Source organism: Anabrus simplex, chromosome 1 (genome assembly GCF_040414725.1).
Source record: "Anabrus simplex isolate iqAnaSimp1 chromosome 1, ASM4041472v1, whole genome shotgun sequence".
Lineage (NCBI taxonomy): Eukaryota > Metazoa > Arthropoda > Insecta > Orthoptera > Tettigoniidae > Anabrus > Anabrus simplex.
In genome coordinates, this window is record NC_090265.1 from 1,372,482,976 (window position 1) to 1,372,508,839 (window position 25,864).

Genomic DNA, 25,864 nt, shown 5'->3' on the forward strand with positions numbered 1-25,864 from the left:
GCTGTTGACGATTAAGATGCCAAATACCATACCACCTGGACTACATTTACGAAATAAAAAACATACGCCTCAACCCAGGATCGACCTCTCGACCTCCTGCATGCTTACCCAAAACTCTATCCACTGCACCGACTGTACAGCACCAGTAATATGTGCTGACGGAGGTAGTTACCCTACATGTGGTTAGAGTGTTGCCAGATTGCCACTCTTCAACGTCCTTTTTCTCCCGGATATACTCGCAGGACGAACTTTTGTGAGAGATATTTTTTATTGCTGGCATGTGAGGAGTCGCGCTGCGACGCCCGAGTGCGCGAATTTCGGTTCACTCTGTATAAAACGCAATGCTTTCGTCGTTTGTACTTTTGTGAATGTCGTCCCTAAAGTAGCCTATCTGGTGGACTAAACGAGCAGTTCGTAGTTAAAAGGTAATTTCTCTCCTATTGTCCTCCCAGTAGGACGATTAATTTTCGCATATTGGGCTATTGTCTGCTAATCTTTATAGTTATTTTGATAGGTTCATAAACCATTCAGTGCATATGGCCAAAAGGACATTCTCAACTGTCTTTTTATACCATCTCTCCAGGTTTGACAACTGTTGAAAATTTTTAGGAATATCGTAACATCAGATAAGACATGGCTGGATAATCTTGGTTGGGTTACAAGATCTTCTTCAAACTAGCTGATAACATACACCATTTCGGAAGACTTCCTTCAAAACTTCACTTCATAAAATAACCAAGAATAATTTCATGATCAAGTTATAAACTCGCTTCTAATCATTCCTTATTCCTTTTTCTTCCATTCTACATCACTCATCAAATTTGACTTCATCATGTGACTTTCTATATGTCGGCCGATTTTTGAGTTTCGCACATTCACTTGGGGATATAACTGAATGGCAACATTTCTGTCGTCTAGGTTTCCAAACATTTTCATTACGTGGCTTCTTATTACCTAGGTCAGTGGCTCTCAAATTTCTTCACATCATAGATCCTTCCTTCATTAAAATAGTGAATAATGCAACCATATATAAGATGTTTGAAAAACAAATCAAAGACATAACTTCAGGAAAGGATTTCTCATTTAGAGAAAAGATGATATGACGACATGGGTCCGGAAATGCGTTATTATACGGTTGTCCGACCTCTGGTAAACCAAATGCAATCAAAAACTTCCAACACTCCTACGTTGTTACACTGAATACATCTGTAACGTTACATCAGATGAAATGTTCACAGTTACCTCCTCCTACCGAGCGAGTTGGCCATGCGGTGAGAGTCGCGCAGCTATGAGCTTGCATTCGGGAGAGAGTGGGTTCGAACCCCACTGTCAGCAGACGTAAATATGATTTTCCGTAGTTTCCCATTTACACACCGGGCAAATGCTGGGGCTGTACCTTAATTAAGGCCACGGCCGTTTCCTTCCCACTCCTAGCCCTTTTCTATCCCATCGTCGCCTTAAGACTTTCTGTGTCGGTATGACGTAAAGCAAATTGTAAAAAAAAAAATATATATATATATGACCTCCTGCCTGAATACAGGCCTGCGATTGTCTTTGCATTGAGCGCCGAACACAAAAATGTCTGGTGCAGTGCGTACTATCTGACAGTCTGCCTCAGTGTGCGCACGGGCAGTTGGTTGCTTATCAACCTCATCAGCCAAGGCTCATAGAATAGAAGGTAGGTATCACGTGGGAGATGCGCAGTAGCAAAGCGAAGCTGCGACGTCACACGGAACCCACACTCTGAACCAGAAGAAGTAATTCGGATAAGGTCCGACTCGTTGGCTGAATGGTCAGCGTACTGGCCAGAGGGTTCCCGGGTTCGATTCCCGGCCGGGTCGGGGATTTTAACCTTCATTGGTTGATTCCAGTGGCCCGGGGGCTGGGTGTTTGTGCTGTCCCCAATATCCCTGCAACTCACACACCACACATAACACTATCCTCCACCACAATAACACGCAGTTACCTACACATGGCAGATGCCGCTCACCCTCATCGGAGGGTCTGCCTTACAAGGGCTGCACTCGGCTAGAAATAGCCACACGAAATTATTATTATTATTATTATTATTATTATTATTATTATTATTATTATTATTATTATTATTATTATTATTATTATTATTATTATAGTTCGGATAACCGCCTGTTGCCATTTTTTGATGGATGCAGTATTTTTGTAACTTATCCGTCTCTTGGCACAGGCCACAGCAAGGTGTTGCTTCCAGCGAAGTCCCAGACTCATCCATGGCTGTGACAATATGGAAGCTGCTGGGGTATGGGTGGTGCTGAGTAATGACATTTGGGGCACAACTAATGTCTGAGTGTTATGAAACGTGTTGCTCATAGGATCAGTAGTGCTGCAGTAGCTTCTTCTGGTCCAGTGAGGAAAGCAATGGCAAACTACCTCACTCCTCATCTTGCGTAGTACGCCTCATTTGGGCTCTGCCATTGGTTTTTGCAGTTTCCTTATAACTGCATAACCTTTGGTGGTGCTATTTGAGGATCCAACCAGCCTCTGGGCTGATGACCTAACAGACAGACAGTTCGGATAAGAATCGCTGTGCACACAGAAGATAGGAGCTAATAATACATAACTGTAGCATTCTGCGGTGTAATAGAAGGCATGTGTTTCGGTAAAAAGCAGTAATAATATACAGTTTTTCAGTATGGTTTGGTACGCCCTCGTAGGTTGCACAAATCATAGCAAGCGCGCAAGTTTCATTTATTCCCTAAAGACACTGTCCTAAGTGGGCACATGCTTGTAAAAGACGTGATTCTTTTTACAAATAATGCACGAGTCTGTTCCGATCATCTCGGAGATGAAGACTGTGACAGCGCATTGGAGTAGCGATTCAACGGGGGAATGTGGCTATTGCGATAAGTACCTTCCTTGACACCGTTCCGCTGCGCGAAATTTTTACGTGAAATACGTCTTTCGTTTCGTTCGTGTACTGTGCCCCGCGTAGGATTTCGAGTGTCATAGAGGAATGTATAGTAAATTCGGCTTCATAAGTTTGAAACTATGAATAACATATAAATTATACGGTTATAAAGGTGGAAGTTTAAAATTAGATTCAATACTGGCAACTTCTTGGTCGGTGCGCGTATTGAAATCGATATTGTCGCGACGCAGTAAAATTAGTACAGCTCGCGACTCCGTGGTGCTAGCTTGTTGCAAAAGGTATTGTTATATTTGTCTTGTAGAACGCTATTAATCAAATCAAAATTGGGCATAGTAACTTCATGACCAGGTCAGTTGGAAAGATTAAAATCTTGCTAAATTAGCAAAATGTCTGAATAACTTCGGTCTGACTCCGTCGTGCTAGTGTGTTGCAAGTGGTATCGGTACATTTGTCTCATAAAACCATGTCATACGAACTACCATTGGTCACCATAACTTTATGACCAGGTCGGTTGAAAAGTTGAAAATTATGCTAAATTTACGAAATATCTGAATATAGTCGTTCTAAATGGATCGGGAACTACCGCAAACGCATTCAGGAGAATAGAAGAAAATCTGAGAAATCTGCAGCAGAGAATACTAGTAATGCAAGAAAGTTAGTGCGTCTACGCAGCGGGACGTATAGCCCAGGACTTCTATCACGCTTGTAGAGAATGGTTCTAGGACATTTCGTACCACCGGACGTTTCGTACCACTTGCCCGGCTGATCACCTGCGAAGTGTCAGCTGATGACTTAAAAGTATTTAGGAGAGGACATTTCGTACCGCTTGAAAGAATGGGAAGTATTGCGAAGTAAAAACGATATCCTAAAGAATGTATTCATTACCGGGCGAGTTGGCCGTGCGTTTAGGGGCGCGCAGCTGTGAGCTTGCATCCAGGAGATAGTGGGTTCGAACCCCACTGTCGGCAGCCCTGAAGATATTCACACGAGGCAAATGCTGAGGCTGTACCTTAATTAAGGCCACGGCCGCTTCCTTCCCATTCCTAGGCCTCTCTTATCCCATCGTCGCGATAAGACCTATTTGTGTCGGTACGACGTAAAACAGATTGTAAGAAGAAAAGAATGTATTCATTTGTATATCCATTGTCCACTACTGGAGTAGAAGTCTCCGCAAGGTGTGACCACTGATCTGATTGGCACACGTCGTGTTAATTCTTATCTCGTATTCGTCATTCATTCGCGGGGGCCTGGCGACTTCCACCTTTCAGTAGTTTCCTGTTTCCGCATGAACTTCAAGCTCATATTGACCAGTTAATCAGAATATTTTATTTTACTGACTTGATAATGAAATAATGCAGTAGTTTATATATATATTCACAATAACGGTAATATTATCCATCCTTGTGCTCGTCAGGCACACTGCGCCCGAACACGAAGTATATTTCTATTGTATTGCTTTGTTTCAGGATTTATACTTCAAACAATCGACTTTCTTATGTTAATATTTACGTAAGTATAAGTGATAAGTATAGTTTAAGTGGCAGTATTAAAATAATATATAAATTTTCTTCAGCAAATGTTGTAAATTATTTTTGTTTCTGATTTCTAAAGTGTGTCTGTCAGACTAATTACGCCCGCTGGCGTGGAAATGGAATACCAATTTGACATCAAGTGGTACGGATTGTCCTGAGGTAAATATCTGGGGATTACGGGAAAACGGTTCGCAGGCAGATAACGACCTAGGTGGTACGAAATGTCCTCAAAAATCAAGTGGTACGGAATGTCCGTGATACGAAATGTCCGGACACCGTGGAGAATATGGGCCGAGAGTCGGCCGTATTGTAGATGACAAAACAGTCGCTGAGGACCTTTCGCAGACCATCTTCGATCTCCAGCAGCTCGTAGGGGATCAATCATTAATTAATCACTACTGATCTGCATTTATGGCAGACGACCAGGTGGCAGATTCCCTATCTGTCGTTTCCCTTGCCTGTTCTTAAATGATTGCAAAGAATTTGGAAATTTATTGAACATCTCCCTTGGTTATTCCAGTCCCTAACTCCCCTTCCTATAAACGAATATTTGCCCCAATTTGTCCTCTTGAATTCCAACTTTATCTTCACATTGTGATCTTTCCTACTTTTAAAGACACCACTCAAACTTATTCGTCTACTGATGTCCTTCCACGCCATCTCTCCACTGACAGCTCGGAACATACCACTTAGTCGATCAGCTCGTCTCCTTTCTCCCAAGTCTTCCCAGCCCAAACTTTACAACATTTTTGTAACGCTATTTTGTCGTAAATCGCCCAGAACAAATCGATCTGCTTTTCTTTGGATTTTTTCCAGTTCTTGAATCAAGTAATCCTGGTGAGGGTCCCATACACTGGAACCATACTCTAGTTGGGGTCTTACCAGAGACTTATATGCCCTCTCCTTTACATCCTTACTTCAAGCCCTAAATACCCTCATGATCAAGCTGCCACTAAATAATATTCAGTAAATATTGTTGCTACATCTAATTTGATCTTCCTCGAACTTCTTCGATTTTATTTCTGTCAGATGCAGTCTACGCCATAAATCTTGCCTTTGATACAGCCTGACCGATTTTAAATTTCCTTTGATTTCCTATTGAACTTATTCAGCAACAGTAGGCGTATTTGTAGAATGATTAACTAATTCGATGTATGTGCTGTGCCACATATATTAATGAAATATTTAAATAATGTATTTATATTCATTTTATAATTTCTTGTATTCAGAAAAAATGCTGGTGGTTTAACGTTGCATTCGCACATCAAATATTTCCGGAAGGCCTTAATTGAAGTGGCGTGAAAATAAGAAACCACGTAAAAAACATATTGAAGGCTGCCGATGGTATTCGAATCCATTATCTCCCAAATGCTACCTCACATATGCACGACCCGAACCTCCTGAGCAGATCAATTGACATTATATTCAGAAAATGAAATATGTTTTAGTACGTATGATCAGAAATTATACGTGGCCGGGAGGTTCAGATCGCGTAGTTGTATACAATAATGTGCTGTATATTGAGTCTTCAGCATTGAGGCTGATTGGATTCCACAGCAGTTCTACATCAGATGTCATAGAACGCCATGTTACCGACGTTACCGGTTATCCTTCTCGCTGAACCGGAAGGTACCATTAATATCAATCTGTCAAGCACAATGGCTTAGGAGGTTCCTCGTTAGTAGCGTTAATGTATGATAGTCACTTTCATAGCTTCAAAGCCAAATATCAGGCAGACAACAAGTAACCAGTTTGTTTTAGAACATACCAGAAAATGTATTGTATGTTGAGATTTCAACCCGAAGGCTGGTTAAATTCTCAGCAGCTCCACCATTAGCTATTGTGGATTGCCTAGGCGTCGCTGAAGAGGCATACTTGGGAAATTAGAAGTAAGGTACTGTAGTTTCCTTTTGTTTTCTCGCTGAGTCTGGTGATGCTATTGCATATGTTTGCCAAATTCACCGAAATACACGCACAGTCCGACTTTATGAGGGACATTTTCGTATCATTCACTATCATTGATGAGTCACTTTCATATTGTCAAAGCCAAGGATGAGACTGAGGCCGATGAATGAAAGCAACAAATTTGTGCTAGCCCAAACCAGAAGAAATAGTGAATTGTTAACACAGTGTATCGTCAGAAATATATCTGGGCTTACCAGAAAATGTAGTGCAATGGAAATACTGTGTATAGTCAAACATGGACCCGAGCTTACGAGAAGATGAAGTGCACTGTAAACACTTTGGGTCTTACTAATAAAAAGTCCTTATACTGTTGTTTAACTCTTGTTTAGTTATACAGTGAATAAACCCTGTATAAGCGTTTTACATTTTTCTTACTAATAAACGAGGTATACGCATTGTATTACTACACAGCACGTATACACTCGTTCCAAGGAGTAGGAATCTCTTCCTGCAGTTCACTGACGTATTTCGCATGTTCACCGCCTTTATGATCGCTTCTGCTGGTTATCTACGAGCAAAACTTTCCGGAAAGTCGCACAGTAGCACGGCATATCGAAAAGGCAGTGGCAACACTAAGTGAGACAGCTGGATATTCGCTTATACTGATATCAACATTTCTTCACCTTGCTTGTGTAATGAACGCCAAAAAAAGAAATGGAATGGCTTAAGAAAAGATCAATAGCTCCTAACTGGGGTAGTACGGAAAACGTAAGCAATTGTAATTGAATCGGCGAGTTGAAAAGGGTACACATTCCAAAATCCTTACTTTTCAGGTGTAAAGGCCGGTCTCCACTGATTAACATTTAGCAACAACATGTTAAATGTTAAAAGTGTTAAATGTTAACTGGTGACACCATCAGCATGTTAAATGTTAAATGTCAAATGCTGTTTCATTTAACATTGTGTCCACACTTAATAAACATGTTAAACTTAACATCCTTTGTTTATATACAGGTAACCACATTGAAAGCTTTAGATAGGGAAGAATGGCGGAGTATGGTTCATCGGCCAGAGGGCTGAATATTATGATAGTCACGGCGCCTCAGTCATGAGGCAAAACGAAGAAGAAGAAGTTCATCATATCCATTTATGGTAATACATTTAGATGGTGTCTAGTATTTTTAAACTAAGGACAATGGACTCAGATGAAGAGGAATTGGCCTTTGTTATTGCCACTGTTGCAATTTAGAAAAGCAGTTTTATTAGGCACATTTCCTCCCCTCACTCTGCTCATTGCTTCAAAAGCAAACCACTTTGGAGTATAAACTTCGTTCGCTCCCGACTACCGAACTTTCTGCAATTCTCGACTGTACTGGGAGCGGCGGGACGCTAGTTTTTTTTTTTTTTCATTTACTCGCGGGAACAATTATAGATATTTTCGAGTTCCTGGAAACTGTCTGCTTTCTTCGCTTTATATCTGTATTCCTCTGATGAGACATCCTACAATAAGGCCTTTCTATTATATCATTAATTAAGTCCAGATTAATCTTCTTGCTCTACTCCATTCCCGACTATACATTTTAGTATAGTGCAGAGAGAACGACACACGTGCGTGTACTGTATTTGTAGCTTATAACAAAGAGAAGGATTGTTGCGGAGTGTTGTAATTATAATCCTACTTCATGAGGAGCACGTCGTTTGCGTCGTTTAGGTTATGTGTTGGCATGGAAACAACATGGAAGTTGCCGAAGCTGTGCCGACAACGCACGAACAACGAATTGACTTGACATGTTTTCCACTAGGAGCGGAAAACACGCCAACATGTTAAAAGTGTTAACTCAACATTCTGAGTAAACATGCAAAGTCAATTGGAAGACACAATTACAATATACATGTCAACTGTAACATGTTAAATTCAACATGTTGGTGTTAAATGTTAAACAGTGGAGACCGGCCTAAAGGAAAACCTGTTTTGTAGCTAAACGAAAGGTTAGATCAAAAAAGTTTCTATTAGGCATTTATACATCACATTTCTACGTATTCAACTACAAAGTATGGAGATCATATTACGTATGGTTTTCAAGTTATGCCACTTTTTATCTCGAGGAATATGCCCCCTTGTATACGGTAGGTACTCAATTAAGAAAGATCTTTGTAGGGGCAGATAGTGTATAATAAATTCGCAATATCAAAGGTCTATTAAGCTGTAACACATTTTTGCACAAAAATACGCCCAACCATCATTTCTTTTATAGTTATTTATTGTCATTCCGTCTCTTTAAAGTGTTTTACTTTACGAAGATGTCTAGCTTCCATAACCTCTGAATGGTGTACGGTACCGTATGTCTTATATGTTTAAAAAAACGTGAAGATCATCAACGTTATCGTCATTCTTTCAACGTGTGTTCAATGTTAAATGGATAAGTCGAATATTTTACAACGATTATATTACTGTCGACAATAAATACCACGAAAATAAACTGCTCACTCGTTTCTTTTTTTCCGCTACACGCTGCTATACAACGCTTATACAAGGGTCCTGGACTGTATAAGCAATTCAGTGAATAACTATAACAGATGTATACACAGGAGGCTTATACACGGTTTATTAGTAACGAATTTCGCGTAAACGGTGTATAAACCTTGTAGAAAAGTTATACACCGGTTTGTATCGTCAGAAATGGATCTAAGCGTACCAGAAGATGAAGCGCAATGTAAACACTTTGTATCGTCAGAAGTGGATCTGAGCGTACCAGAAGTGCATTGTAAACACTATGCCTAGTCAGAAATGGATCTGGGCCCACCAGAAGATGGAAACATAAATGGATCTGACCTTGCCAGATAGAGCACAGTGCACACTACATCTGGTCATAAATGGAAATGGATAATAATAATAATTAATAATAATAATAATAATAATAATAATAATAATAATAAGACAAGTTATTGGTTTACGTACCATGAACTAATTTTACAATTTTCGGAAATGCTGAGGTGCCGAAATTTTGTCTTGGAGGGTTTCTTTTACGTACCGGTAATTCTATCGATACGAGGCTGGCGTATTTTGGCACCCTCAAATATCGGACTGAGTCAGGTTTGAACCCGCTAATTTGGGGTCACATCTGTCAGTACTACTGTCTGAGCCACTCAGCACGGCGTTTATTTTATATTAACTATAATAAATTACAAATTGAACCTATGACCCGTACAGGTGTCGGGTCTGTCCAAGAAGCGCTAGTGTAGGTCGTCCGATTATACTGAGCTCCAAGAGAAGTAGCAGAACATCGTAGTAGTCAAGAATACAGTACTTCACAGTGCTTTAATGGTGTAAGAATAATCAGCACTCGTAAAGAGATATAATGCAACAAATCAGGAAGAAAACACTGAAATGTACTTTGATGTGAAAGTTCATTCAAATTGAGTTCGGGAGTCTCCGGCAAAAATTGATGTGACTTTTCATGTAACTAAAAAATTGATTATAGCTCAAAATGTGTTACACATATGGGAATAGTTTGTATATTATTTCAAAGTAGGAAAAATACACAAGGCATGACCGCGGTAGCTGATGTAATGCGCATGACGTCATCACAAGATGGCCGCCCATTCAATGTATACTTTTGCCGGTTAAAAATCTGTTACTAAGGGTTGTAGCATGACGTGTAGATGTCGTACAGAGACGTGTGAAGTGTAATTTGATTTGTATCGACGATATCTATCAGAAAATTAGTGTGACTCTAAATGAAAATATATTGCAAGATTTTCTTTTGAAAATTGACGAATATTGCCATAGGCCTACTTTTCGAAATTGTCCTAATATATGACCAAAAGGTGGGCAAAATCATATATAGAACGTATGCAAGAGTAAAATTGACTTAGTAAAGGATCTACAATGTGTTTTACGTCGCACCGACACAGATAGGTCTTATGGCGACGATTGGATAGGAAACGGCTAGGAGCGGGAAGAAAGCGGCCTACAGTATGCCTTAATTAATGTGCCTGGTGTGAAAATGGGAAAACACGGAAAACCATCTTCAGGGCTGCCGACAGTGGGGTTAGACCCACTATCTCCTGGATGCAAGCTCACAGCTGCGCGCCCCTAACCACACGGCTAACTCGCCCAGTACTAAAAGATCCAATAAGACCGAAAGTACATCTGCAGAACGAATGTGACGTGTACGGCAGCGGCGTAAATTTGATCTCGCAGTGTTGGCCTCATTTAGAAACATACGACAAAACAAACGACTTGTAAATAATACATCTCATTCTTCTCAGATCTTTCACCACTGTTTTGGCAAGAGATTTGTACATTATCATTTAAGTGGTCCGCCTCTGTGGTGTAGTGGTTAGTGTGATTAGCTGCCACCCCCGGAGGCCCGGGTTCGATTCCCGGCTCTGCCACGTAATTTGACAAAAAGTGGTACGAGGGCTGCAACGGGGCCCACACAGCCTCGGGTGGTCAGTTGAGTAGGGAGGGGTCTGATTCCCTCTCCAGCCCTCCTCGAAGAGGTTTTCCGTGGTTTTCCCCTTCTCCTCCAGGTAAATGCCGGAATGGTACCTAACTTAAGGCCACGGACGCTTCCTTCCCTCTTCCCTGTCTATCCCTTCCAATCTCCTCATCCCCCGACAATGCTCCTGTTCAGCATAGCAGGTGAGGCCGCTTGGGCGAGGTACTGGTCATCCTCCCCAGTTGTATCCCCCGCCCCAAAGTCACACGTTCGAGGACACTGCCCCTTGAGGCGGTCGAGGTGGGATCCCTCCCTGAGTCCGAGGGAAAAGCCAACCCTGGAGGGTAAACAGATTAAGTAAGTCAGTATAAATTAATTGAATAAAAACACGGTGTGAAAATTTAAATTTGTTTATTGTTTCTAATTACAATTTACAATAGAACTTTCACGCAAATAACTGTATAGCGCGTCGCTCATTCGCCAAGTGACTTTTACGAATGGGCTTAAGTGATCACTAGGTGGCAATAATGAAAATTTTAGCTACCCATATTGACTCGTACGCTACAGACAATCAGTTAGATGTAATCCGTGCTTGCAGCAGCATATTGTGGCAGTGCATTAGAACGCTGTTCTGACTCCAAAGTAGTTGTTTGCGTTTGTGAGTGTATACTCTGTTCTGTGAATTGGTGAATTTTTGAGATTGTGCATTTTGTGTTTGTATCTTGTGCAATGAAAATAAGAGTTAGAATTAGTGTTAGAGGTTCTACGCCAGATTGAATTGCCATCTTCATCACGTGAAGCACATGAGGAGGAAAGAGAAATTTCAGTTTAACGAATTTGAAGGCGCCACGATCCTGGAGCATGAAGAGCTGGTACAAATGCCTTCCGAGGAAACTGCTGATGTGAAGCATGTTTATGAGCCCTTGAACGATGATGTAACTAAAGTCTATGTTACTTTCGGTCAGGCTAAGAAGATAATTGAATCTAAAAACAAAGGATGGCCGTTGAAAATCATGCATCACTTCAGGAGGATCAAGGACAGCAGCTATTTCATTTTCAGAGATATTATGAACGAGAAAGAGCAAAGCGTGAAAACCTCCAGGTCATATCGGAGTACGTGTGGTCCAATTTTCAAGAGGCAAGGACTAATCTAATGGCTGTGCATGATATTGTTATAAGAGCTAGGTATGCTCAAAAGATCAAAGCTGCATTTACCTTGGTTTGGAATTTCAAGCTAGTTCATAACATTGTTAGTCGCAAAGTTACGTAATTTGTAATTTAAAGACATGCTGAATTGCAAGGTAAGATTGAGAATTCTGCGATTGCATTTAATAGGTACTGAATTTACTGACATGGTCACTCCCAATTATTCATCAAATTAATTCTGAATTCCGACAATAATATCGATATAAGTATGAAATTCACACAGGCTGCACTCTATCTAGGCTCTGTACCGAATCTTAAATCATCTCTAGCTGGTGACTGCAACTTACTCCTAGCGGTCATAAGTATTACGCTAGTAATCAGGAGTATCACAAATAGTGTACGTCTTCCTCTCTAAACTGTACATAACTTGACCTCGTAAACCTTCCACTACAATAAAGTAGGTATAAGATTTGTGGTTTTAATTCAATCAGAATTTTCCTTTTTCCATAAGCGACGGGACAAATAGCGCGGGGCCCAATATTCTTCCGAATTTCATCGATAGGAATTTCTGGTCCCAGCGCAATTGGTGCCCTCGTTTATGGAAAAAGACAAATCTCATCCTAGTTGAAAATTGGATTTTAAGTCATTTAGGGTTTAATGTCAACCCTGTAAATAAAGGGTATCACTGGATAAATCCGGCTATAATTGCAAACACTACTCCTGTAGATAGATAATGGAAGTGAGCAACAGCATAATACGTGTCATGTAAGATAATATCAATTGAGGAATTAGCCAGTACTACTCCAGTTCGTCCACCAACAGTGAAAATAAATACAAATCATAACACTGAAGGAAAAGATGTACAATATGTCAGTTGAGTTCCGTGAAGGGTTGCTATTCAACTAAAAATGTTGATACCAGTAGGGACAGCAATAATTATAGTGGCAAAAGGGAAATAGGCTCCAGGCACTAGAACAGTCCTGCCCACGCTGGGTTTCTCGTCCCGCGGGCACATAGCATAGGCTATATGTGGGCAAATGGGCGAACATTGTGTGTGCTTGAACCAGAGTGACGTTGTGGTTACGTCACCAGACGTGAAGATTAATGCTGGGCCATTTATTCAAACATGCTCTTTGGATGTGACGTTCGTTTTAGGTATTAAATTCTCAAGAAATGTATCCACCACACTTTTCTAGCAGTACCCACACTTATTGTTTTGGTTATCATAAATGTTTAAGTTGGACATGACGGCTATTTATGTAATTACTATGTTATAAATGTATTAGTGCGGTGATACCCGAGTTCGAAATTGAGGCACAAACTAATGAAAACAAGAGTGCCTCGCCCAATCAGACTGTCGAGAAGTAGCTTTCTTTTGTCTTTTTGCTTTCTGTGGGAACAGGAGACGGTGCAAAATGTCCACTTTGTGGGCAGGTCTGTTATGTCGATAAGGTATAATGTAGAATGCCATTAGAAAACGCACAGGGAATGTCACGTACTACAACAGCGTGAAAAATCAAGCATTATACTTGTTGAATAATGTAAGTGTACTACATTTTACTGAATCTTCTTCTTTCTGGTCTTTTCCCAGTTACTTGTGGTCGGTACTTTGTATGGATTTACTTCAGGTTTACGGCCGAATGGCTTTCCTGACGCCAACGCTAAGTGAAGGAATGTATTTACTGTTGCGTGTTCCTGCGGTGGTTTGCAGTGTGGTGTGTAAATGAAGATGTGTATTAAGACAAACAAAAATACCTACCCCGTGCCAGAGGAATCAATCACACGTTATTAAAATCCCCCACCCGACAAGGAATCGAATCCAGGGCCCTCTGAACCGAATACCAGTACGCTAACCGTTCAGCCAAGAATTCGAACTGCGCTTTATTGAACAAGCTTTATTGACGTAAGCTTGCACTATTCTTAGAGAAAATTATATCATTCACATTGAAAAAAAATAGCGTATGGCTTTTAGTGCCGTGAGTGTCCGAGGATAAGTTCGGCTCACCAGTTGCAGGTGTTTTGATTTTACACCCGTAGGCGACCTGCGCTTCGTGATGAGGGTGAAATGATTATGAAGACGACACATATACCCAGTCCCCGTACCAGCGAAATTTACCAATGATGGTTAAAATTCCCGACCCTTCCGGGAATCGAACCCGGGACCACTGGGGCCAAAGGCCAACACGCTAACCATTTAGCCATGTAGCCGGACATTCACGTTGGAGAAATTGTATCATAGCTTGCACTTTAAACCCCGCGTCTTTTTAAATTATTGTGAACCGGGCGAGTTGGCCGTGCGGTTAGGGGCGCGCAGCTGTGAGCTCGTATCCGGGAGATAGTGGGTTCAAATCCCACTGTCGGCAGCCCTGAAGATGGTTTTCTGTCGTTTCCCATTTTCACACCAGGCAAATGCTGGGGCTGTACCTTAATTAAGGCCACGGCCGCTTCCTTCCCATCTAGGCCTTCCCTGTCCCATCGTCACCATAAGACCTATCTGTGTCGGTGCGACGTAAAGCAAATGGCAATATATATATATAGTGACAGCAAGTTATAACGTGTCATTTTCTTTGAATACGTGAATATAGGAAAATAAACCATGTCTGTTAGTATCGAACACAGTATAAATCAAACAGGTATAAAGAAAACAAGGTCGTCTTTTCTGCAATTATATTGTCCTTTTTTATACCGTGCTCCAATCAATATTTCGTTGAAAATGGTGCGAGAAAAGCTTCGTAGACACAATCGAACGTCACTCCCCCTGTGTCGTGCCGAGTGTGTTCAATTTCTCGCTTGACTGTGTGTTAAGCTGCCGGCATTTTTTCAGTCAAACCAGCCCGGCCGCACTGGGCTGGTTGCGACGGGCGACTAGCTGCCCGAACCGAGCTTCCAAGACCCTACGGCTGCTTACCTGCCCTGTCAACAACCGTGTCGTCTCAAAACTCACGAATTCCAGGAAGAGGATTAGTAAGAACAGGTTTCTCTACCTGGGCCAGTCTAAAAACTCACGAGCAGGGCCAGTTCTTCTTTGAATGGATAAATGTCTACCATATTAGTGACGGGGTAATGGAATAATTTTAGTAATCAAATATCTTTCATCCGATTATTTAAATAATCGAATGAATAATAAATTTAAATAATCCAATGAGTTTCAAATATCATTCAGTTATATCACACAGAATAATCGGATGCGTGATGAATAATATTTTTCGGTTTAAGTGTGTCGGGTAGATAAAATGAAATGGCGTATGGCTTTGAGTACCGGGTGTGTCCGAAGACATGTTCAGCTCGCCAGGTGCAGGTCTTTTGATTTGACGCCGTAGGCGACCTGCACGTCGTGATGAGGATAAAATGATGAAGACGACACATACACCCAGTCCCCGTGCCGGAGAAATTAACAAATGATGGTTACAGTAAAATTCCCGACCCTGCCAGGAATCGAACCCGGGACCACCGTGACCAAAGGCCAGCATGCTAACCATTTAGCCATAGAGCCGGACGTCGGTTAGATGATCTACTGAAATAAGCGAATAGATGAACTCTTACGAAAAATAGAAATACGCTTTTTGAAAAATGAATCTCCAAGTATTGAAACTAAATGAGTGAATGTCTTGATCTTAAATATCTCTAAATGAAATTCCTTATTCATGTAAATGACGCCTTCTGGCCGCATAATGGAACTAAGTCGCAGTACTACCAACTGACAGTTTCTGTTAACTTGCAACGGCTCAGAGATATTAACTTTCATTAGTTAATTTCTATGGCTCGGGGACTGGGTGTTCGTGCCGTCTTCAACATTAGACTTCACCTGAGGTAGGGCCTCATCCTCACGGACGTGCAGGTCGCCTGTACGGCGTCAACGCTAAAGACCTGCACCAGACCTCTCCGGAGGCCATACGTCATTATTATAAATTTATGTGAAAGGGAAAATAATGCATTATATCAGCTTTAAGACAACAGAAAAATATTTTTAAAATAATGATAATAATACACCTCGGTCTCTTTAATTCACCAGCCATTATTTTTTCCCCTTGTGGGTTGGGGTGGCAGAATGACATCCACAGTATCCCCTGCCTGCCGTAAGGGAAGCGTGAGTCACCGGGCACCTCATCGCAAGCACCTGCTGTCCGGAGTCGTGAATTTTGAGACTCATTAGACTGTTTACTGTAGCTACCAGTTTGTAGTCGTGAGTTCTGATACTATTTGTTACTAATTTTAGCCCGTGAGTTTTGAGACGTAACCGTCAACAAGAACCGCAACAGTCCATTCTACTTCAAAACAAACAGGTGTACTCGCAAACAGAATGTAATTCCAAACTGAGCCTGCTAGACATCCTGTATGTGGGCTCGGAAGTCGGAGTCGCCCGCCGGGGTGAGTGGTTCAGACGCTGGTCTTCTGACCCCAACTTGGCAGGTTCGATCCCGGCTCAGTCCGGTGATATTTGAATGTAGATTTACTGACACGTAAAACAACTCCTGTGGGACTGAATTCTGGCACCTCGGCGACTCCGAAAACCGTAAAAGTAGTTCGTGGGGAGTAAAGCAAATAACATTATTTATTATCGGAGTCGCCCGATTCCCTCCTAAAAATACAACCTCCATTCCCTCCCGATTAAAATGCAAACACAAATTTCCGTCCCACTTACAGGCTGAGAAAATACTTCTATATTTTTTATATATTTACGTTTGTAGGTATATAACAGGTATTCAACGTTCTGTTATCTCATATCTGCATCACTTTAAAGTTGAGAGCATTTTTGTATTTCGAGAGATCTATACTGGCTGATTCAAACCAAAACCTTAGGAGATGATAAAACTAATCATTGAGAGTACTTGTAAAATGCAATTTTTTATCACATTACTTACTGTCCTTGATGTCAGCTGGTGCTGTAACACAAAGTTATATCCAGTCACAAAGTGAATTTTATTTCCTGCTGCATGTCTTCCTTAGTTGAATTTCGAAGTTCTCTAGAAGACAGGGGCCATGAGTTCAAGGTCCATTGCGCACGGCCTTCCACCAGGCTTCGTATCTATGTATTTTCGCAGCTACACAGGGTCGTAAAACGGTTATTAGAGTGACGTAGTGCTCTGATTAGATAGCCTTAATTCACAACTGCAATATTTTGGGAGCTCATACCAAATTAAAGCAGGCAGAGGAAGTTGATGAGATGGCAGCTTCGGAGCGTGAGCAAGTAATAATACTGTATATGATATGTACTTCGTGTCCAATTGAGGGCAGCTGTTAAAAATAAATTCGTGTTTTGAGGTAGTTACATATGAATTATTTTCATTGAATTTACTGTACTTACCGACTGTTTTCCTGCGGCATAATTATGGTTTAATCACATTTTCTTATATGGAAATAATATATCTAATGACTAAATTTAACAAGATACAAACGAGATGAGTGAAACAAATTAAATACACATCCTTCTGAGAAAGCTACGAATGAAAGAACAAATTTTCAGCTATCAGTTGGAATTAAATAAAATTAATCACATTATATACTAGACGAATTATCTATATGTGTGGCAGTGATAATCAACACACCCTGTGAGTGGGGGACGCAGACGAAGAATACATCCACGGTATCCCCTGCCTGTCGTAAGAGGTGCCCCAGGGGCTCTCAACTTGGGAGCGTGGGTTGGCGATCACGGGGCCCTTAGCTGAGTCCTAGCATTGTTTCCACGTACTTGTGCCAGGCTCCTCACTTTCATCTATACTATCCGACCTCCTATGGTCAGCTTCCTGTTCTTTTCCGAACCGGACGGTATTAGAGCGTTCGAGGCCTAGGAAGTCTTACATTTTCACGCCCTTCGTGGCTCCTGTCTTTTGTCCAGTACTTCATTTTTCGAAGTGTCGGATCCTTCTTTTACCCCCTGTGGGTGGGGGATGCGGATGAAGAATGCGCCCACGGTATCGCCTGCTTCTCGTAAGAGACAAATAAAAGGGGCGTCCAAGGGATGATACTTTTGGAACCATGAAATAATCTGTCATTAGTACTATTACGCGATGATGAACACCATGGGTTAACTTTACTTGCGATAAGTGCTACTACATGTGCCTGCTAGTGCTCCCTGTTAGAGCAATAATCACTACTTCCTGAGGAACACGTACCGCTACTGGCTCCAGCTGGGTCTATGATTAGTATCGTCGGGGGAAGATTACTATGGAAGTAGTACCATAATATGAAGAACACCATGGGTCTGTGTTGCCGTCGCCGCCCTCCAGGCCGGCTGGGAGATCCCAGGTCGTCTGACTCACTAGCCCCTTCTAGGAAGTACCGCAAGGGGCTACCACAGGGCTGCCACGTAACAATATATTATTATTATTATTATTATTATTATTATTATTATTATTATTATTATTATTATTATTATTATTATTATTATTATTATTATTATTATTATTATTATTATTATATAATATTGTAATAAGAAAGTAACGTAATGTATGGCAACAAGTTACCCTGCAGTTGTGAGCCAAATATAATAAGAAACAGCCGTACTGTTGGGCGACAAATGTAAATGTAATGTAACATCGCTCCGAACATAGCCCTCGGCAGCTCGTCTGAATCACGGAGATACGATTCCATAATATCCGTAGATCAATACAAAACATGCCCAAAAGCTCGATATGTAGGAAAATCAAATTAAAGCCAAGAAATGCACTAATTCGTTTGCTGGCGAGATGTAGTGTTTATAGTGCACTATGTCTTCTGGTATGGGCTATATCAAATTTGTTACTTTCATTGACCTGTCTCAGTCTCATCTTTGGCTTTGACAATATGAAGGTGACTGAGGTATGAGTGATGCTAGTAATACCATTGCTTATGCAGCGAGTCCCTTTTATGAATGGTGTGAAAATAACGCTCATAGGGTCGGTTGGTGCATGCATTTCAGTGGGCTTGGCAGACTGATATGTAATATCAACGGCTGGCTCGGTGAGGAAAGCAACGGGAAACTACCTCACTCCTCATTTCCCAAGTACGCCTCTTCAGTGACGCCTAGGCTATTTATGACAGCTGTTGGCGGAGCTGCAGAGGATCAAACCAGCCTTCGGGCTGATTACCCAACATACACACAATATAAAACAACACATCTCCGAACATCGAGCAAGGATTCTATCCCAAAGGAGCAGATTTCCTAGCCGTTACCGAACTTCTTAGGCCGATCCTAATGTAATGTTTATTATTTGAGGACCACTGGAACTCGGTAATGTCGCATTTTCAACTCCATCATAAACTCCTTGAAATGTAGTAGGCGTCGATATTCGGTCTGTCGCCTGACTTTCTGTGCGCCACTGTTTCTCACTCAATGATATTATCATAATTTTCGAAGTTTCATTGTCGATATTTAATTCTTGTAATTGTTTGTGTAATGTTTGCATGTCCTCAGAGGTCGCATTTATCTTCATATTTACCTCTCCTCTATTATTTTCTACCTCTTCTGTGATAACCTCAAATTAATCGGCTGTCTGTTCCCTAGCTAGTGCAAGATGCGTTTTGATGGTCTGGTTATTATTTTCCATCTCTTGGATAAGCTTCTCTATCCGTTCTTGGCATTTATGCCAGCTGTTCTTTGTCTCTGCTCGTAGTGAATCCATCTTTTCTCTCAGTGTCTTGACGTCCTGATTTACTTGTGCCTTCATCTGACCGAGATTTTTAATTAGGTCTTCCTTTAATCCTTTGAATCATTCTTCCATCATTTGATTATTATATATGATAATGCTTGTGACCACATTTCTTACTTGTGTGGAATACATTTCGTAAGGTCTGTTGAATCACCTCCTCATGTCTTTTCGGGAACTCCTCCATTTTCTTTTCCCCCTCTTTACGGATTTCTCGTTGGGCCTTAGAACTTCTTCTGTTTTCTTTTCCGCCTCTTCACGGTTTTCTCGCTGGTCCTTGAGTACTTCTTCCCGATTTTCGTTGGGTCTTAAGTATTTCTTCCCGATTTTCCTGTTGTATTCATATTGTTTCCTCGCGATTCTCTTCTTGAGTCTTGAGTACCTCTTCCAATTTCTTGTCTGTTTCTTCACGGCATTCCTAAATCTTGATGACCTTACAGGTTAACTCCTCTAACAAACACTTCACCTGCACAAGTGTGGCCACAGGGACTTGGTATCAGTCCTAATTATTCTATCAGTTCCCCTTGGAACATCACTTAACCAATCAACAACAGATGTATATCAGTCATGTATGAGGTACAAAGCATTCTCCTCAGAGTTGCCTTGCAACTAGAGGAAGCTGGGCTACTATAATGTAAGATGCGTACTCAAGAAAATAAACTCATCAGATATCGTACACTACTGTAGTTATAAAAGATATTCCACACCAATGGCTAAATGTTTATTCATGAGTGAGGTTGTAGAAATGTTAAGATCCAAATATTAATAATCGAAGAAAGTACAAATCCTCAGCATTCCAGTAAGAACAGGAATTACACTCATATCTTACAAATATTCACCGTTTACAAAAATCAATATTTATTACACACATGGTCTATTATCAAATGTATGTTGAGTTGAACAATTTCTTATATCACATTTCGAAGTATACAGCATTAAGGTAACTCATGTCGTACCTATATTAAATAACTGAGGTGATGCTACACTTTATTATGTAATGAATTATTCTCGTATCACATTAAATGTGGCTATCTCAAAATACACTCCCGAGTACGATTTATACTTTGTAATATACAACCAAATGACATTTATACATAAATATCATGTGGAGTGGGTTATACTCTTACAATGTACCATGACGTAAGTTATATTCTCAACCATAGAAAATGAAAACCTACAGCCTGTTTTCCAATCTTAGACTGGGTCAGGAATGTAATGAATGAAGCATATATAGGCTAGTATTACAATGGGGTCGCCACTCCAAGGTGATTGTTAATGACTGATAGATGCAATGAAATGATAATGGAGAGTGTTGCTGGAATGAAAGATGACAGGGAAAACCGGAGTACCCGGAGAAACACCTGTCCCGCCTCCGCTTTGTCCAGCACAAATCTCACATGGAGTGACCGGGATTTGAACCACGGTATCCAGCGGTGAGAGGCCGACGCGCTGCCGTCTGAGCCACGGAGGCTCTCTCAACCATAGAATGTAGTATAATATAACGGAGTTCGTTTTTCACTTTAATGGTTTATTCTCTCATGTATGTACGTTGGGTATTCAGCCCGAAGGCTGGTTTGATCCTCCACAGCTATGCCAACGGCTGTCGTAGATGGCCTCGGCATCACTGAAGATACGTACTGGGGAAATAAGGAATGCGGTAATTCCCTGTTGCTTTCCTCACTGAGCCAGAAGTTGCTATTACATATCAGTCTGCCAAGCCCACTAAAATGCATGCACCAACCGACCCTATGAGCGATATTTTCACACCATTCATAACAAGGACTAACTGCATCGCTCATACCTTGGTCACTTTCATACAGTCAAAGTCAAGGATAAGACTGAGACAGGTCAATGAAAGTAACAAATTTATTCTATCCCATACCAAAAGATATAGTGCATATTCTCTCAAATGATCACAAAAATATGGGGTTTATTTTCATATGCATCCCTAGGAATAAGTATCTGCGTGATTTATTTTCTCCGTCGTCAGAACTACCGACAAATATCCTACATTCTTCGAAAATAAAAAGATTCCTCAGTATAATTAAAATACAAATCAGTTATCAGAAATAGTTAAATACATCATCATCATCATTATCTGTTTACACTCCAGGTTCGGTTTTTCCCTCGGACACAGCGAGGGATCCCACCTCTTCCGCCTCAAGGGCAGTGTCCTGGAGCTTCAGACTCTTGGTCGGGGGATACAACTGGGGAGAATGGCCAGTACCTCGCCCAGGCGGCCTCACCTGCTATGCTGAACAGGGGCCTTGTGGAGGGATGGGAAGATCGGATGGGATAGGCAAGGAAGAGGGAAGGAAGCGGCCGTGGCCTTATGTTAGGTACCATCCCGGCATTCGCCTGGAGGAGAAGTGGGAAACCACGGAAAACCACTTCGAGGATGGCTGAGGTGGGAATCGAACCCACCTCTACTCAGTTGACCTCCCGAGGCTGAGTGGACCCCGTTCCAGCCCTCGTACCACTTTTCAAATTTCGTGGCAGAGCCGGGAATCGAACCCGGACCTCTGGGGTTGGCAGCTAATCACGCTAACCACTACACCACAGAGGCGGACAGTTAAATACATACAAGTTGAAATAACGACATAATTTGAAGGAAATCGCCAACAAGGAAATAAAGAAATCAAAGCAGCCAAACGTACGAAAAGTAAGGAAAAGGTGGCCAAGTTGAATTCCAAGACCTCAACAACTGGCAATCGGAATAATACCAACGTCGCCTTGAACCTGTAATGTCCATACGTGAAACGACCAAAATACACAATATCTGTACATCTGCTGGCTCCTCCTGAAATAAAATAAGCACAAAATGATCATATGATCAAATGATCAAAGCATTGTCCGGCTTCATGGCTAAATGGTTAGCGTGCTGGCCTTTGGTCATAGGGGTCCCGGGTTCAATTCCCGACAGGGTCGGGAATTTTAACCATGATTGGTTAATTTCTCTGGCCCGGGGACTGGGTGTATGTGTCGTCTTCATCATCATATCATCCTCATCATGACGCGCAAGTCGCCTAAGGGTGTCAAATTGAAAGACCTGCACCTGGCGAGCCGAACATGTCCTCGGACACTCCCGGCACTAAAAGCCATACGCCATTTCATTTCATCAAAGTATTACATGCATTTTATTTAGAAGATTCCTTTCCAATTTATGACCCAAATTATTAAATATTTCACGCTTGTTTTCGTACAGATGATCCTCATATTCCTCTGTCTCAAATATACATTGCAACCATATGGGAAATATATATCATCAAGGAATTATGCCGCTGGTCTCAGTGCAATGGGGTGTCATTTCGTTGATGTTTGTCGCCCCCCACGTGCAACGGTTGATCAAACGTCGATCGAAGTTCTTACAGAATTTAGCTATTTACGAGCATTCATTGCTGTAGCATGCAGTTGTTATGTAAGTTTATTAGAACTTCCCAAATGAAATAGTAAAAAGCCCATGGCTACGATCACGAGATCAACAGTTACCTAAGACTACAGACGTGCTTTACACAGTATAAAATATTCGTCTTCTTTTAAAAACGAATTAACAGTATAGGCCTTTGAATGAAAAATCCGTCATAATACTGAAATATAGTTTAATTGGTGAGCCATATAATTTTCTGTTTTGACGTTTTTGATTAGTAGTGTATGATGTTAAAATAATCCTGTATCCTACAGTCGTAATTTAATTTAGCAAAATGTTCCGTTAATTCATTTAGCCATTCATGCGAATCATAAAGAACCTGTTTCTTAGTACCTTGTAATGCACAACGTAAGTTACATAGAAAATATGAAGTGGAGAAACTGGATTCAACTGCGGTTAGTCCCCGTGATAACGAACAGGCTCCCCTCTTCCTTGCGGACATTCCTCAAAACCTTTCACTTACTCCACCCTCCCCCAGTGTCGCTGGAACCAGCTGTGCAGGCAACACACATCTATTGTCATCTGAGCGTTCTTGCCATTCCCAGTCGACAAGGGGCATCATTAACCACCAGCTTTCTCCGAACAGTAATACTTTAAAGATTTGACATATAAACGCTCAAAGCCTCCTTGCGGAGGCGCGAATGAACGAAATTAAAGCCCTATTTAAATCTCCCAGTGTCCACGCAATATTAATTTCCAAAACTTGGTTAAAACCACACCACGCAATAGGAAGATTGCAGCTGGCGGGTTATACATTGCTTAGATCCTACAGATTAAATAATCCCTCCGGGGGTACCGCCGCATATGTTATGACCAGCCTATCTGTAGGTCTCCAGGTCCGTACGAACGAAAACCTGAGTTCGTGTTCCTGGAAATAAACTGAGTAGTTTTTTTCTATTTGTTTCACGTCGCACCGGCGCAGATAGGTCTTATGGCGACGATGGGACAGGAGAGGCCTAGGAATGGGACAGCCCCAGCATTTGCCTGGTGTGAAAATGGGAAACCATGGAAAAACATCTTCAGGGCTGCCGACAGCGGGGTTCGAACTCGCTATCTGCCGGATGCGAGCTCACAGCTCAGCGCTCCTAACCGCACGGCCAATTCGCCCGGTTGTGAGTAAAGTAAAATGTCGTCTGGGTGTAGTATATAAGACACCTAATGCGGGTTTCTTATGCGATCTAGAGACTTAAATACAAGATTTAGTTACTGATTACTCAAATATAAATATAATGGGCGACTTCAACATAAACCTTCTTGAACCGAACTCTCCTCAGACAACCCAACTTTTAACTTCTTTTAAAGCTTGCAATTTAACGTTTCTCCCTCTCAATGCTACACATTACACATCTTAATTGATCTCATTGCTACTAACCAACCTGAATTAGTTCTTCATCGCGGTCAAATTAGTGTTCCAGGTATATCGCGGCATGATGATATATTTATGGCCTATTCTATTAAAAGTCCCAAGTTCAAACCGAAAATAATTTCATATAGAGATCTACGAAGAACTGATAAAAATAAACTTTACGAGACGCATTTGCAGTGCCATGGCACACGTCCGTACGAGCGAAAACCTGAGTTCGTGTTCCTGGAAACAACTGTCAGTAAAGTAAGATATAAATAACAAAGTAACTCTCTTCAATCAACATATGACTGAACTGTACGATAGACATGCCCCTGAAAAGAAGGTTTCACTTACGCAGAAGCCAGCTCCTTGGCTCTCAGATGAGATTAGAGAACTAATGGCTGAACGCGGTGCTGCTTATAGACGAGTTAGAAAACATTGCACTCCTGACAATCTACTTAACCACAAGACACCTCAAGTGCAGTGTCCTGGAGCGCGAGACTTTGCGTCGGGGGATACAACTGAGGAGAAGGACCAGTACCTTACCCAGGCGGCCACACATGTTATGCTAAACAGGGGCCTTGTGAAGGGATGGAGAGACTGGAAGGGATAGACAAGGAAGAGGGAAGGAAGCGATCATGGCCTTAAATTAGATACCATCCTGGCATTCGCCTGGAGGAGAAGTGGGAAACCACGGAAATCCACTTCGAGGATGGCTAAAGAGGGGATCGAAAACCCCCCGCCCCTCTGTTCAGTTGACCTCCCGAGGCTGAGTGAACCACGTTCCAGCCCTCGTACCACTTTTCAAATTTTTCGTGGCAGAGCCGGGAATCAAACCCGGGCCTCCAGGGGTGGTAGCTAATCACACTAACTACTACACATCAGAGGTGAACATGATTATTATTATTATTATTATTATTATTATTATTATTATTATTATTATTATTATTATTATTATTATTATTATTATTATTATTTCTGTGTTCCTGGATGGCCTTGATATTTTTACTTTTAAGGATTGGGGTGGTATGCACTCTTTGTCAATAGATTTGGCTAAAACAGTTGTAGGAATCGTTTTTTTGACTACAACTTCTAGAATTATTCCACTTTCATAGAAATGTGTACACTGTGTTCGATGACGAACTATAAAACTATAACAACATTTTTAAAAACATTCTATTTTTCTTTCCAGGTAACAGCTGTCTTCATATTTCGCCTATCTTGGACCATTGGTGAGTTAATCTAGTATCTCTTATAACTTAAGACTTTGAATACACTTATGACTCCATGAGAAATTATTGAATTTTTGTTGTTCAGTTTGAAAATAGGCTCCTAGTTACTTGAAATATATTACATTTGTGCTGGGCTTCAGTACTAGTTTGTATAACTCCACGTATTTCATTCGTTCATTATGTGTATTTGATTACCATCGATATGAAATAGAACCAGTAGATTTCTGCAGCTAGGATGTTCCTGTACCCTGGCTCTATTTGGAGCTCCATTGCCTGAATTTTCACTTACATCGAGTCACATT

General features: G+C 41.3%; 1 long non-coding RNA gene across 1 annotated transcript in view; it reads left to right on the forward strand.

Annotated features, from left to right (window-relative positions):
* LOC137497029 (uncharacterized) overlaps positions 1-25,562 on the forward strand; it is a 303,676-nt gene extending 278,114 nt beyond the window's left edge. The window contains exon 3 of the long non-coding RNA XR_011017617.1: positions 25,523-25,562. This is a non-coding gene — a long non-coding RNA (uncharacterized lncRNA). The remainder of the gene's footprint in view (positions 1-25,522) is intronic.
* Positions 25,563-25,864: the final 302 nt, after the last annotated feature.